The following is a 15,406-nucleotide window of genomic DNA, read 5'->3' on the forward strand; positions in this document are numbered from 1 at the left end:
ATGTCTAGGAAGAGAAATAGTAAACCAGTAATCGTCATGAATAACCAAGGCAACAAGATAGCTCAGAAAGAAAGTGAAAAATCTCCAGAGAAGGCACTTAAAGATACAAAAATATGTCACTTAAACGACAGAGAATTCAAGATTGCAGTTCTGAAAAAACTCAACGAGATACAAGAAAACACAGATAGGCAGTTAAATGAACTCAGAAACACAATCAAAGAACAGGATGAGCATTTTACAAAAGAGATTGAAATTTTAAAAAAGAACCAAATAGAATTTCTGGAGATTAAGAACTCAATAGAAGAAATGAAGAATGAAATAACCAGCTTAGGTAGTAGAGTTGACCAGATGGAGGAAAGAATCAGTGACACCGAAGATAGAAACCTGGAAATGACACAGATGGAAGAAGAAAGAGACTTGAGACTTAAAAGAAATGAAAGAACTCTACAAGAACTTTCTGACTCCATCAGAAAGAGCAATATAAGAATAATGGGCATACCAGAAGGAGAAGAAAGAGAGAAGGGAACAGAGAATATATTCAAACAAATTGTCGATGAGAACTTCCAAATTTGTGGACAGAACTGGAACCTCGAATCCAAGAAGCAAATAGAACACCTAGTTACCTCAATCCCAACAGGCCTTCTCCAAGGCAAATTGTATTGAAGCTGTCTAAAATCAACGACAAAGAAAGAATCCTCAAGGCAGCCAGGGAAAAGAAGACTGTAACTTACAAAGGAAAGCCCATTAGATTATCGTCAGATTTTTCAGCAGAAACTCTACAAGCCAGGAGGGAGTAGAACCAAATATTCAAACTATTGAAAGACAGAAATCATGACCCAAGAATAATATATCCAGCAAAGTTATCCTTTAGATATGACGGAGGAATAAAGACCTTTCCAGACAAACAGAAGCTGAGGGAATTTTATAATACACGACCTGCACTATCAGAAATACTAAAGGAGGTTATTGGACCACCATCAAGAGGGACGATTTGTGGCAACCAAAACTCAAAAAGGGAGAGAGTAAAGGCCTGAACCGGAATATGGCACTGGAGAAAGTAAGCGTGCTGAAGAAAATGGAATACTCTAAATATCAAACTTTCTTTTACATAACTTTAAGGGTAACCACTCAAAAAAAAATCCAGAACTGAAATATATACTGTAATAAAAGAAGAAACAGCAGGAAATATCATAAAATACCACCACACAGAAATAATAGAAAACAACAAAAAGGCAAAGAAACAATGGAGACACAGCCTTACCAGAAAACTAAAGATAGAATGACAGGAAATCCTCACATATCAATAATCACCCTAAATGTAAATGGACTGAACTCACCAATAAAAAGGCACAGAGTAGCATATTGGATCAAAAAACTAAACCCAACCATATGCTGTCTCCAAGAGACACATCTCAGCTACAAGGACAAGCATAGACTCAAAGTGAAAGGGTGGAAATTGACACTCCAAGCAAATGGTACCCAGAGAAAATCAGGTGTAGCCATACTGATATCAGATGAAACAGACTTCAGGGTAAAAAAGATAACAAGAGACAAAATGGACATTTCATAATGGTAAAGGGGACTATACAACAAGAAGACATAACAGTCATCAATACTTATGCACCCAATCAGGGAGCACCGAAATTCACCAAGCAACTACTAACAGAACTAAAGGGAGAAATTGACCAAAACACAATTATACTAGGGGACTTAAATACATCATTGACAGCTATGGATAGATCATCCAAACAGAAAATAAATAACTACATAGCAGCGCTAAATGACACATTAGATGAAATGGACATAATTGACATTTATAGAGCACTTCATCCTAAAACATCAGACTATACATTCTTTTCAAGTGTACATGGAACATACTCAAGATAGACCATATATTGGGACATAAAATCAGTCTCAACAAATTTAAGAAGATTGAAATCATACCAAGCATATTCTCTGATCACAAGGCTTTGAAATTGGATATCAACTGTAAAAAGAAAGCAGGAAAAACCACAAATACATGGAGATTAAACAACATACTTTTAAAGAACAACTGGGTCAAAGAAGAAGTTAGAGGAGAGATCAAAAGATACATAGAAACAAATGACAATGAAAATACATCCTACCAAAATTTTTGGGATGCAGCGAAAGCAGTTTTAAGAGGGAAATTTATCTCATTACAGGCCTATCTCAAGAAACAAGAAAACTCCCAAATAAATAACCTCATGTTACACCTTAAAGAACTAGAAAAAGAAGAACAAGTAAAACCCAAGGTCAGCAGAAGAAAGGAAATAACAAAAATCAGAGCAGAACTAAATGAAATAGAGAACAAATAGACAATAGAAAAAATTAATGTGAGAAAGAACTGGTTCTTTGAAAAGATTAACAAAATTGACAAAGCCTTGGCTAGACTTACTAAGATAAAAAAAGAGAGAAGACACTGATTAACAAAATCAGAAACGTAAAAGGGGAAGTTATCACGGACACCACAGAAATACAAAGGATCATCCAAGAATACTATGAAGGACTATATGCCACCAAATTCAACAACCTAGAAGAAATGGACAAGTTCTTAGAAACATATAGCCTTCCAAGGCTGAACCATGAAGAACTGGAAAATCTAAACAGACCAATCACCAGTAACGAAATTGAATCAGTCCTCCAAAACCTTCCCAAAAGCAAAAGTCTGGGACCAGATGGCTTCACTAGTGAATTCTACCAAACCTTCAAAGAGGATCTAATACCAATTCTGCACAAACTCTTCCAAAAATTTGAAGAAGAGACAGTACTCCCTAACTCATTTTATGAGGACAACATTACCCTGATACCAAAATCTGGTAAGGACAGCACAAAAAAAGAAAACTACAGACCAATATCTCTGATGAATACAGATGCAAAAATCCTAAATAAAATTCTAGCAAATCGAATACAACAATGCATTAAAAAGATTATTCATCACGACCAAGTGGGGTTCATCCCCGGGGCACAAGGATGGTTCAACATACAGCAAATCCATCAATGTGATACATCACATAAACAAAATAAAGGACAAAAATCATATGATTATATCAATTGATTCAGAAAAAGCATTTGACAAGACACAACATCCATTTATGATTAAAACACTTAATAAAATGGGTATAGAAGGAAAATACCTTAACATAATAAAGGCCATATATGACAAGCCCTCTGCTAATCTCATAATTAATGGAGAAAAACTGAAGCCCTTTGCTCTACGTTCAGGAACACGACAGGGATGTCCCCTATCACCTCTGCTTTTCAACATAGTGTTGGAAGTCCTTGCCAGAGCAATCAGGCAAGAGAAAGAAATAAAAGGCATCCAAATTGGGAATGAAGAAGTTAAATTATCACTCTTTGCAGATGACATGGTGCTATATATAGAAAACCCTAAAGACTCCACCAAAAAGCTATTAGAAACAATCAACGAATACAGTAAAGTTGCCGGCTACAAAATCAACGCACAAAAGTCCATTGCCTTCCTATATACTAACAATGAAATCTCAGAAAAAGAAATACAAAAAACAATTCCTTTTGCAATTGCAGCAAAAAGAATAAAATACCTAGGAATAAACTTAACCAAGGATGTGAAAGACCTATATGCTGAAAACAATAAGACATTTTGAAAGAAATTGAACAAGACACAAGAAGTGGAAAGACATTCCGTGCTCATGGATTGGAAGAATCAACATAGTTAAAATGGCCATATTACCCAAAGCAATATACAGATTCAATGCAATCCCCATCAAAATCCCAATGGCATATTTTAAAGAAATAGAACAAAAAATCATCAGATTTGTTTGGAACCACAAAAGACCCCGAATAGCCAAAGCAATCTTAAGGAAAAAGAACAATAATGGAGGTATCACACTTCCTGACTTTGGCTTGTACTACAGTGCTACAATAATCAAGACATTTATTTTATAACTGGAGGTTTGTACCTTTTGTCTCCCCCTTCACCCATTTTGCCCATCCCCTGCCCTCCACCTCTGCCAACCACCAATTTACTCTCTGTATCTATGAGCTCAGGTTTTGTTTGTTTGTTTTGGTTTGTTTTAGCTTCCATGCATATGTGAGGTTTTAGGTGTTTGTCTTTTTCTATCTGACTTATTTCATTTTGCATAATTACCTCAAGGTCCATCCAAATTTTTTAAATGACAAGATTTCATTCTTTTCTATGGCTGAATAATATTTCAGTGTGTGTGTGTGTGTGTGTGTGTGTATCAATCCAGAATATATGTACATATATTTTTCCTTTATCTATTCATCCATCCATGGACACTTACATTGTTTCCATGTCCAAGCTATTGTAAATAATGTTGCAATGAACACAGGCCTGCACATATCTTTTTGAAACAGCATTTTCATTTTCTTTTGACAAATACCCAGAGGAGGGACTTCTGCATTATATCGTAGTTTCATTTTCAATTTTGAGAATCCTTCATAGTGTTTCTAATGCTGGCTATACCTACTTACATTTCCATGAACAGTGGGACAGTGTACAAGGGTACCCTTTTCTCCACAACCTCACTAACAATTGTTATCATTTGACTTTTTTATAATAGCTATCCTAACAGGTATGAAATGATATCTCATTATGGTTTAGATTTGCATTTCCCTGTTGATTACTGATGTTGAGAACCTTTTTATATTAGTATTAGACATTTGTGTGTCTTATTTGAAAAAAAAATATCTATCTATCTATCTATCTATCTATCTATCTATCTATCTATCCTTTGCACATTTTTAAAATCAGGTTGATTTTTTTTTTTGGCCACTGAGTTGATGGAAATCTTTATATAAAATATATTATTTTATTTATTTATTTTTTAATTTATTTTTTAAATTTATTGGGGTGACAATTCTTAATAAAATTACATAGATTTCAGGTGTACAGTTCTGTATTACATCATCTATAAATCCCATTGTGTGTTCACCACCCAGAGTCACTTCTCCTTCCATCACCATATATTTGATCCCCCTTACCCTCATGTCCCACCCCCCACCCCACTTACCCTCTGGTAACCACTAAACTATTGTCTGTGTCTATGAGTTACTGTTTCTCATTTGTTTGTCTTGTTCTTTTGTTATTTTTGGTTACATACCACATATCAGTGAAATCACATGGTTCTCTGCTTTTTCTGTCTGACTTATTTTGCTCAGCATTACACTCTCAAGATCCATCCATGTTGTCACAAATGTTCCTATATCATCTTTTCTTACCGCCGAATAGTATTCCATTGTGTATATATACCACAACTTCTTTATCCATTCATCTATCGAAGGACATTTTGGTTGTTTCCATGTCTTGGCCACTGTAAACAAACCTGCAATGAACATTGGAGCACATGTGTCTTTATGTATAAATGTTTTCAGATTTTTTGGGTAGATACCCAGGAGAGGGATTGCTGGGTCATATGGCAATTCTATTCGTAATTTTTTGAGGAACCTCCACACTGCCTTCCATAACGGCTGTACCAGTCTGCATTCCCACCAACAGTGTATGAGGGTTCCTTTTTCTCCACAGCCTCTCCAACACTTGTTATTATTTGTCTTGTTGATGATAGCCATTCTGACTGGGGTGAGGTGATATCTCATTGTGGTTGATTTGCATCTCTCTGATGATTAGTGATGTTGAGCATTTTTTCATATGTGTATTTGCCATTTGTATGTCCTCTTTGGAGAAATGTCTCTTCACGTCCTCTGCCCATTTTTCAATTGGGCTGTTTGTTTTTTGGTTGTTGAGTTGCATGAGTTCCTTGTATATTCTTGATATTAGCCCCTTATCGGAGGAACTATTTGCAAAAGTCTTCTCCCATTCAGTTGGTGGCCTCTTTGTTTTGTCAATGGTTTCTTTTGCTGTGTAGAAGGTTTTAAGTTTCGTATAGTCCCATTCGTTTATTTTATTTTATTTTTTTCCTTTTTTTAATTTTTTTATTTTATTTCATTAAATGCATTGGGGTGACAATTGTTTGTAAAATTACCTACATTTCAGGTGTACGATTCTGTATTACATCATCTATAAGTCCCATTGTGTGTTCACCACCCAGAGTCAGTTCTTCCATCACCATATATTCGATCCCCCTTACCCTCATCTCCCACCCCCCACCCCCCACCCCCCTTACCCTCTGGCAACCACCAAACCATTGTCTGTGTCTATGAGTTTCTGTTTCTCATTTGTTTGTCTGGCGGTAAGAAAAGATGATATAGGAACATTTGTGACAACATGGATGGATCTTGAGAGTGTAATGCTGAGCAAAATAAGTCAGACAGAAAAAGCAGAGAACCATGTGGTTTCACTGATATGTGGTATATAAACCAAAAGCAACAAAAGAACCATTCGTTTATTTTAATAGCCTTTGTTTTAAAGTCTATTTTTTCTGGTATGAGTATTGCTACTTCAATTTTTTTTTTCCTGGTCTCTATTTTCCTGAAATATCTTTTTCCATCCCTTACCTTTCCATCTATGTGTGTATTTTGACCTGAAGTGAGTATCTTGTAGCCAGCATATGTAAGGGACTTATTTTCTTATCCATTTAGCCACCTTATGACTTTTGATTGCACTATTAAATCCATTTACTTTGAAAGTAATTGTTGACAAATATGTAGTTATTGCCATTTTATTATTCATATTTTGTATTGTTTCTTCTCCTTCTCCTTCTTCTTTGAGATCTTCTAACATATTTTGCAATACTGGTTTGGTTGTGGTGAACTTCTTTAGCTTTTTCTTGTCTGGAAAGGTTTTTGTCTGTCCATAGATTCTAAATGATAGCTTTGCTGAGTAATCTTACTTGCAGGTCCTTGCTTTTAATCACTGGAAATATTTATTGCCAAGCCCTTCTGGCCTGCAAAGTTTCTGTTGATAAATCAGCTGACAGTCTTATGAGACCTCCCTTGTATATGACTCACTGTCTTTCTCTTGGTGCTTTTAAGATTCTCTTTGTATTTAACCTTTCTCATGTTAATTATAATGGGTCTTGGTGTGGGTTTCTGGGTTCATCTTTCTTAGGACTCTCTTCCCTTCCTGCACTACTACAAGGTGTGATCAAACAATAACTTAAATGTTTAAATTAAAATAAATATTACAGTAAAGGACAAATTCCCATTAATGTCCCGCAAAATACTTTCCCCCACTTCGAACACACTTATCCTGTTGTTCTTGCCACTTTCTGAAGCTGTTCTGGAAGTCCTCTTTCATGAGTGTCTTTGGTTGCACTGTCGTCTCTGCCTCGATGTCCTGAATCTACTCAAAACATTTACCTTTCATGGTCATTTTGACTTTGGGGAAGAGCCAGAAGTCACACAGTGCCAGATCTGGTAAATAATGTGGATGAAAACACACAATGTTTTCATTTGACAGAAATTACCATACCAGAAGCAATGTGTGACACGGAGCTTTTCCATTGTGTTCAAAAAATCTGGTGAACGCTGCTGTTGAGTGCCATCCAATGGAACGACAGGGATCTTCAATACACAAAGTGGAGTCAAAACTTAGTAACAGTGTGTGACAAGTTTCACCTTGTTTTGGTGCAGTCAGTCTGGTGTGAGCTATGGTTGAGAGGAGGTGTGTTTTAAAGTGTGCCATAAATCATCCTCCATCATGACAATGCTCCATGTCAAACATTGCTTCTGGTATACGACAATTTCTGTCAAATAAAAACATTACAGTTTGTCCTCATCCAACTTATTCACCAGATCTGGCACCGTGTGACTTCTGTCTCTTCTCCAAAGTAAAAATGATTCAGGACATTGAGGCAGCCACAATAGTGCAACTAAAGACATGAAAGAGGACTTCCAGAACTGCTTCAGAAAGTGGCAAGAATGATGGGATAAGTGTGTTCAAAGTGAGGGGAATATTTTGAAGGGGGAGTAATGGCAATGAATCTGTTACTGTAATATTTTTTTTATTTAAACATTCAATGTATGGTTTGATCACACCTTGTATACCTATTTCCTTCACCAGATTAAGGAAGTTTGGTCATTATACCATTAAATAGGTTTGCAATTCCTTGCTCTCTCTCTTCACCTTGGGGTATCTATCATGTGAATGTTTGTACGCTTGATGTTGTCCCAGAGGCCCCTTAAACTATCCTCATTTTTTTAAAATTCTGTTTTCTATTTACTGTTCTGTTTGGGTGGTTTCCTTTACCTTTTCTTCTAAATGGCTGACTTGATCCTCTGTTTCATCTAATCTACAGTTGATTTCCTTTAATGTATTTTTCATTTCAGTTATTGTAGTCTTTATTTCTGAGTGGTTCTTTTTTATATTTTCTATCTCCATTTTTATGTTTCCTATCTCTGTTGAATTTCTCCTTGAGATCAATGAGTGTCCTTATAACCAGTGTTTTAACTCTGCATCTGGTAGATTGCTTGTCTCCATTTTGTTTAGTTCTTTCTAGAGCTTTGTTCTGTTCTTTTATTTGGTTCATGTTTCTTTGTCTCCCCATTTTGGTTGCCTCCCTGTGTTTGTTTCTATATATTAGGTAGAACTGTTATGTCCCCCAGTCTTAGTACAGTGGCTATATGTAGTAGATGTCTTGTGGGACCTAGTGATGCATTCTCTTCTTACAGACTGGTGATCCAAATATGTCCCTTGTATGGATTGTGTGTGGTCTCCTGTTGTAATTGAGACTAGGTTCCTATTTGCAGGTCAATGGGAAGGAATGAGCCTCGGGCTGATTGTGAGGACCGGCTGTGACTTCAGTGGAGAACAGTTGTGCAGGGGCTGACCCTACGGAGTAGGATTTGCTTCAGTGGGGCTCTGATGACTGCCTAGAGTGCCCACTGGGTGTGTCTTCCAAGGAGGTGGCCAGGTGGTGTTCCAGCTTGGTTCGAAGCTGAGAACTGGGAGTGCAGACCTTTGGGCCTCCTGGTAGGGGCCCCACCACAGAGAAGTTCACCTGCAGCCTATCCCTTGCCCAAAGCCACCTGGCATGAGCAACAAAGCAATCTGTAGATGCCCAACATGAGCTTGGAGCTGGCTGGAAGAGTCCAAGCCTCAAACCAGTCCTGCTGCTGCAAATGCTGGGCTTGCGGCACTTCAGCAAGACATTCAGGGCATGCCGAAGCCACATGCTCTTTGTTTGGGGTTTGTGAATCTTTGAGAGATTTTGGGAAAGACTGTCGTGTGCACCAAGTCAGGTCGTTTGTATGGAAAAGCCACTCGAAGTGGTTTGGGTGTGCCTTAAAGTTGGGTGGGGCAGCATGTCAGGGAATCATCAGGGCTGGGCAAAGAGTCTTAGGGAAGTTGGCAGAGACTCAGATATGGCAGCTGCCTATATCTGCATGCTGGGAGGGGGAAGGGTTCAACAAAGGAACAACGGTTTTTGCCAGCACTTCTATCTGGGAGAAAGCTGCCCCTCCAGCCATCACTCTGAGACAGACACTTCAGTCCTTCCCTATATGCCCCTGGCACCTTTAAAACTGCTGCTCTAGTGCTATTGCTCAGAGAAAGTGAGTCTGTTAGTAAGTCTGTGCCAGGGCTCGTTAAGAAGAACTCCTGGTACTCCAGTAGCTTGCTGTGTTGCTCAGCCACAATCTCCACTGGTTCTCACAGCCATATGAACATTATGGGAACTTCTCTACCCGACTCTGGAACTCTGGGCCAGAGACCGTGTTGTGGGGTTAGGACCCCTCGTTCTTCCATGGAAAACTCTGCAGCCAAGATATCCCCCCCGATTTTTAATGGTCACATGCGGATGTGGGACCAGTCTGTTCTGTGTCTCCGCTCCTCCTACCAGTCTTGAGGTGGCTTCTTTTGTATGTCCTTAGAGGTTGGACTTCTGTTCTGCTAGACTTCAGAGGATTCTCAGTGATGGTTGTTCTGTACTTTAGTTGTAATTTTGATGTAGTCAGGAGAGGAGTCAAACACAGCATTTACCTACTCTAACATCTGGACCAGAAATCCCACAGGTATCTTAATGTTACTAAACTGTGAAATGGCTTCTTTACATGGTTATTTTTGTTTTGTTTTGTTTTCGTTCACTTGTTTCATAAAGAAGTTCTTTTTGTTATCAAACTTTTACCTAAAGAAATTAGCTTCAGGTTCCCACTCAAACTTTTGTACTTTTATCCTCACCTTTCTTCTCTTTTTTTTGATAGAAGTTGACTTTGAAATATCCTGTAATTTTCTACAAATTTCAGTGTAAAATTGATTCAGAACTGACCTGAAATTCTTTGGAAGACCTATGCTCAATGGAAGAGTAAGAAGTAACATTCTAGTAGCATACATTAAATGCATGTAATTTTAAGTAAAACACTCCCTGATTTGCATTATTGAGCAAAGAAAGACAACTAGTAATTCACCACTAACTTTGAAATAATAACAACAGCTATGTGATTCAGTGGGGGAAATAAGCTAGAATCAAAAGAAGTGGTGATAGTAGTATGACAATGTTTAGGATTTTTAACTAGGGTGAATGGTGCTATCAGTTCCTGGGCTACCTCCCTCCTTACCCCACCACACAATTATTCCTGTTCACTATTCTGCTCCATGATATTTATTGAAAAGTTTCTGGAAAATCTTAATTAATGGAGTGAGGAACAGACAAAAAGTATTAAGCTTCTTAACCAGGACAGACAAAGGCTGAGAGAAAAGGTATATGATGGAAGTCTAACAAATGAAGTTATGGATTGAATAAATCACATTTCAGAAAGGTAAAATTTGGTAACAACCCATGAAATTGATGAAGGTTATTATCATTGAAATAAAATACTATTTTATATATCGTTTATACATTATTTTTTTCAGATATGTTAAATCTGGAGTAAAAATATGAACACGATGTGGTATTTAACCTCAAGCATTCATATTCTGGCTGGGCAAATATATAAAACCTGATTATAAAAAGTTACAAATGATTTAAAAGAGGCATGGACTACGAGTATAAGAACATATTAAGTATTAGTTTTCTGAGGGATGGAGATGGATATGAAGTGGAGTATATGAAGATTTGACAAAAAGAGACGACATTTGACCTGGGCCTTGAGCAATTACTTTAAAGTTCACTAGTCTCAGAAGGGAAAGAAGGCTATTATAGAAGAGGGAAAGTATCAGCAAAGGCATGATGGAGACAAAATTAATAACTTGTTAATGAAATAGAGAAAGCTCCAGGGGTATTGGAGTATAGCTAGCATAGAGGGAAATAATGAGAATTAAGGCCAAAAGTAGGCCAAACCTTAAATATCATAAGGAACTTGTACAATAACAGGTAGTAAATACAGAGCCAACAGCAGTTTATAAGCAAGGACATGTTCTCGGTGATAGCTCCACCTTCTGGAGAACAAATCTACTTGCTAAGATTCAAGGAAGTGAAAAATAGATCAAATAGGAGGACACAGTTAACTGTTTTTCAAATATCTGAGGGGCTATGATGTGGAAGAGATTAGATATATTCTGCATGGCTCAAACCAGTAGATGGAAATATTTGACCTCAGTATGAAGAAGACTTAACAGGAGTAGTTATGGGTGGAATAGGCTGCTTCAGAAATTCTCCAGGTGTTCTTAGTCACCTAATGGAATGGTGTAGAAATATTCAAACATCATATATGGAGGTACTGGACTAACAACCTTTCAGATCCTTTCCAAGTGGGGTACATTCTACCAAAAGAAAGCTCTTCAATTAGAGGGAAGATGCATACATTTCCTGCTCTTTTTTCTTTACCTCAAATACTTTAACTTCCTTTATCCATTCTGCATAATACATCTTAAACTTACATAATGTTATATGTCAATTATGTCTCAATAAAGCTGGGTTAAAAATAGTAAGCACAGCATACTTTACCTCCATCTTTCTGGTTGATCTCTTCTGGATACCATCATACGTGGTCAGCCCATTTTTCTAACCAAATCTGGCATCAAAAACTGAGCACACTACTTCTCAAAAGAGCAACCAGATTACCATGTTACTAATTAGGATTTTATCTACAGTAAAACCTTAATCAACCAAACTCTAATTAATGAAACATATTATTTCATGTTATCTGCTCAATTTTTATGAGAAAATGAAACATGGTAACTAAGCAAGCAGATATCTTCAATTTAGTGATAGAAAAACAAACTCATCTCCCAAGTAACATAAATCATCACATTCTCCTACTTTTCCTGTACCTGTACAATAAGAACTGATTCCAAAATGATGAACTTGAGACCCTGAATAGAAATTCCAAATACTAAAATACAACACAATTATGTTCACTAAACTGTATTTATTCAGGTAATGAAATGGACTACAGTTTTATAAAACATTTTAACCACAGAGACTGAAGTAAAACATAGCAATGCTAACTAAATCTTTTAAAAGCCTCAATTAACATCCTTGTCCCTAAGAATCTAGCTAATTAAGGCTTTGCTATATTACAGAACTACATCCTTCACTATTACATGTGAAGAGAAAGCGAATATTTTATTTTCACCTCTATAACTACAACTGATTGGGCACCTATGTGTTCAAGAAATATTTGTGGGTGAATTAATAATACACAAGTATCAGTTATTATATTAGCCTTCCTCAATATCCACACTCTCTCTTTTCATCTTCAAAAAGTTGCTAGCTCTGTAGTCACATATTGCTGTCAGATCATAAAAATAAAGATACATAATTATAAATAAGGTATAGTATGGCATTATTGGGTATCCATCCTATTAGACTATAAGATATAAAAACTAAAAGGTGTCTTGAAGGTCATCTAATTTAACCATGTGAGGTCTGACAATTACGTTTGCAAACTTGTTGTAACAATGTTGCTAACCATTTTTGATATCAGAGGGATTATTCATTATGAACTTGTACCACCTGGACAAAGAGTTAAGCAAGCTTACTATTTAGAAGTGCTGAAAAGCTACATGAAAAAGTTAGACAACCTGAACTTTTCTCCAACAATTCATGGCGTCACAACAATGCACCAGCTCACAGGGCACTGCCTGTGAGGGAGATTTTAGCCAGTAAACAAATATCTGTATTAAAACACCCTCCCTACTCACCTGGTCTGGCCCCCAATGACTTCTTTCTTTACCCAAAGATAAAGGAAATATGGAAGGGAAGACATTTTGATGACATTCAGGACATCAAGGGTAATACAACAGCTCTGATGGCCATTCCAGAAAAAGAGTTCCAAAATTGCTTTGAATGGTGGACTAGGGACTGGCATCGCTGCACAGCTTCCCAAGGGGAGTACTTCGAAGGTGACCATAGTGATGTAGCACTTTTTCTAGGATGAGTTCACAAACTTAATTGTCACACCTTCGTATAATTTTACCGTCGTGAAAAGTAAGGTGCAGAGAACTAAGTTACACATTAAAGGTCACATAGTTTGTCAGTGACAGAAAGAACTAAAATATTGGTTTATTTTTCTCCTAGACCTGTGATTTTTCTTCTACAACAAATTGGCTCTACGTTTTTTTTTTAAGTCAAGTAGGAAACAGATACACACTTTTTGTGCTGAAACAAGAAGTTGCTCAGAAATGTCATTCATTTTGTCTCCAGAATTTTCAGGCACAAAGAAAGCTGGTTTTCCTCTCCATTATTAGAAAGGTATCTTGTGTGTTTATTTTATATCCTTGCTACTCTAAAATCAATCTGATGATGTTTTAAGAGACAGTAAAAGCCAGACTAATATGGCATAGATTTATCTATCAGTAGCATTAAAGCAGGAATTGCCATTTCCTATTGTTTGTCAGTAATTTATAAGAGTAACCGTTGGGCACCAAGACATTAAGAGCTACTTTGTGTTATCAAACTAATAACAACTTCTCACTTCCTGTTTAAGAAACTGTAATTCTTAGTAAATGAATTGCCCACACATGGACTTTCAGGAAGCAAGCTTTGCGGCTGTAGTATTCAAAGGTTTAAAGGGCTGTAATGATTAAAAAATATTTAGAAATCTAGGAAAGAAATTGCAAGGCAACACTGGTAAACCTTCCAGGTCTGATGAAATCTTCCATGCCACCTTGGTTTCATAATTCATTTGGTTTGAACATTATAAATGTTATGTTCCAAATGTTATGTAAAGTCTTTTTATTATAAAAGAAATGTTTTTGGTCATTTGCATTATGATCACATTGAGAGATTATGTCTATAAAGAAGCTTCAAAGACTGTAGTATGGAATGACAACCTAAAATCTTACCTGGGCAATTAAAAAAAAAAAGTTACTCACGGCAAATAAGCCTCAATAGAGATTCATGAGGTGCTAATCTACAAAAGTATCAAGTATTTCAGATTGAACATGTGCATCACACACTGAGATACAAAGCAGAGTGCAGGAAAATTAGTATGGTATATGCTGTCAATCCTCAAAGCACTCAATAATATATATGGACATGGAGGGAAATTTTACATGAAAGAAACCTGATAACTTATGAAAATATTATGAAAAACAATGAAGATAAAAATAATCCCATTTCTTTGGTTTGTGACCTGTAGCATCTATCTATGTTCTTTCGGGAAATGGGATACATTGATGAAGAAGAAATTTAAAAGCATTCTAAAACTGAATGGATGATCAACTCAAAAATATCACATACTTACTGTGCTGTTATGGCCAATCATAACATGTACCTGAAAAAATAAAAATGCAATTTCAATCTACTTGATCTCTATGTTCATATTATCAGAAATCATAGCATAGTTTTTAAATTTACACATCAGAAAGGTGATTCGAGGAAAAATGGGCTTTTACAACTCTAATCCTTTACAAGCACTTTTTTAAAATACTTTTATGATGGTGATTAAAACTCAAAATAGGAATTACCTGTAATATTTTTCATGTCTGCATCTGTTGACTGTCATCACTAGTTTTTCTGAGTCACTGTAGGCATGTGGGTAAGAAAATGAGCAGTCATCATTTTCAAAATAAATCAGAGTATGGACACTGGGTAGGAAGGACTAATGGCTGCCAAGGATACTGTTCAGTTTATCACTTCAAGGTCTATATAGTGAATTTTTACTCCATTAATCAATCATAAAACACTTAATAAGTTCCTTTCAAGTCAAGGAATATCATTCAACAGGTCCATCAGTGCAGAGCTGAGTTGCAATAGATCATTGCCATGACAAATTACTTAGATGCTTGACAAACTAGCTTATAATGTTTCATTCTTACCCTGTCAGGTATAATTTGGCAGAATCAGGATTGACATCAAAGGCATTTCTGAAATGGTTATGATCTTATCACATCACTTAGATTAAGCACTGTAATAATTTCCCTCAAGTTTGTTGAAAAATCTTTAAAATTCTAGACAACTTCGAGAAGACATTCAGAGATTTCTCCCCCAGCAACCTCACTGAATTTGTTGGAAAGCTGGAGGGCATAATTTTGACAAGGTTGTTTATTTAAATAACTCATAGAACTGGAACGCAGATTAATCAGTGCTTACATGATTCCACAAGC

General features: G+C 36.5%; 1 protein-coding gene across 8 annotated transcripts in view; it reads right to left on the bottom strand.

Annotated features, from left to right (window-relative positions):
- Window positions 1-15,406, bottom strand: part of TENM1 (teneurin transmembrane protein 1) — a 1,194,370-nt gene that overhangs the window by 938,868 nt on the left and 240,096 nt on the right. For 7 of the 8 annotated variants that reach the window (XM_074324276.2, XM_088794943.1, XM_088794941.1 and 4 more), the window contains one exon: window positions 14,545-14,574. The exons of the other annotated variant lie outside the window; for it this stretch is intronic. The gene's annotated coding sequence lies outside the window, so the exon portion shown is untranslated. The remainder of the gene's footprint in view (window positions 1-14,544; window positions 14,575-15,406) is intronic. 8 annotated transcript variants of the gene reach the window in all.

The sequence above is a fragment of the Rhinolophus sinicus genome, chromosome 18 (assembly GCF_057876585.1).
Source record: "Rhinolophus sinicus isolate RSI-liver-muscle chromosome 18, RSI-T2T, whole genome shotgun sequence".
Taxonomy (NCBI): Eukaryota; Metazoa; Chordata; class Mammalia; order Chiroptera; family Rhinolophidae; genus Rhinolophus; species Rhinolophus sinicus.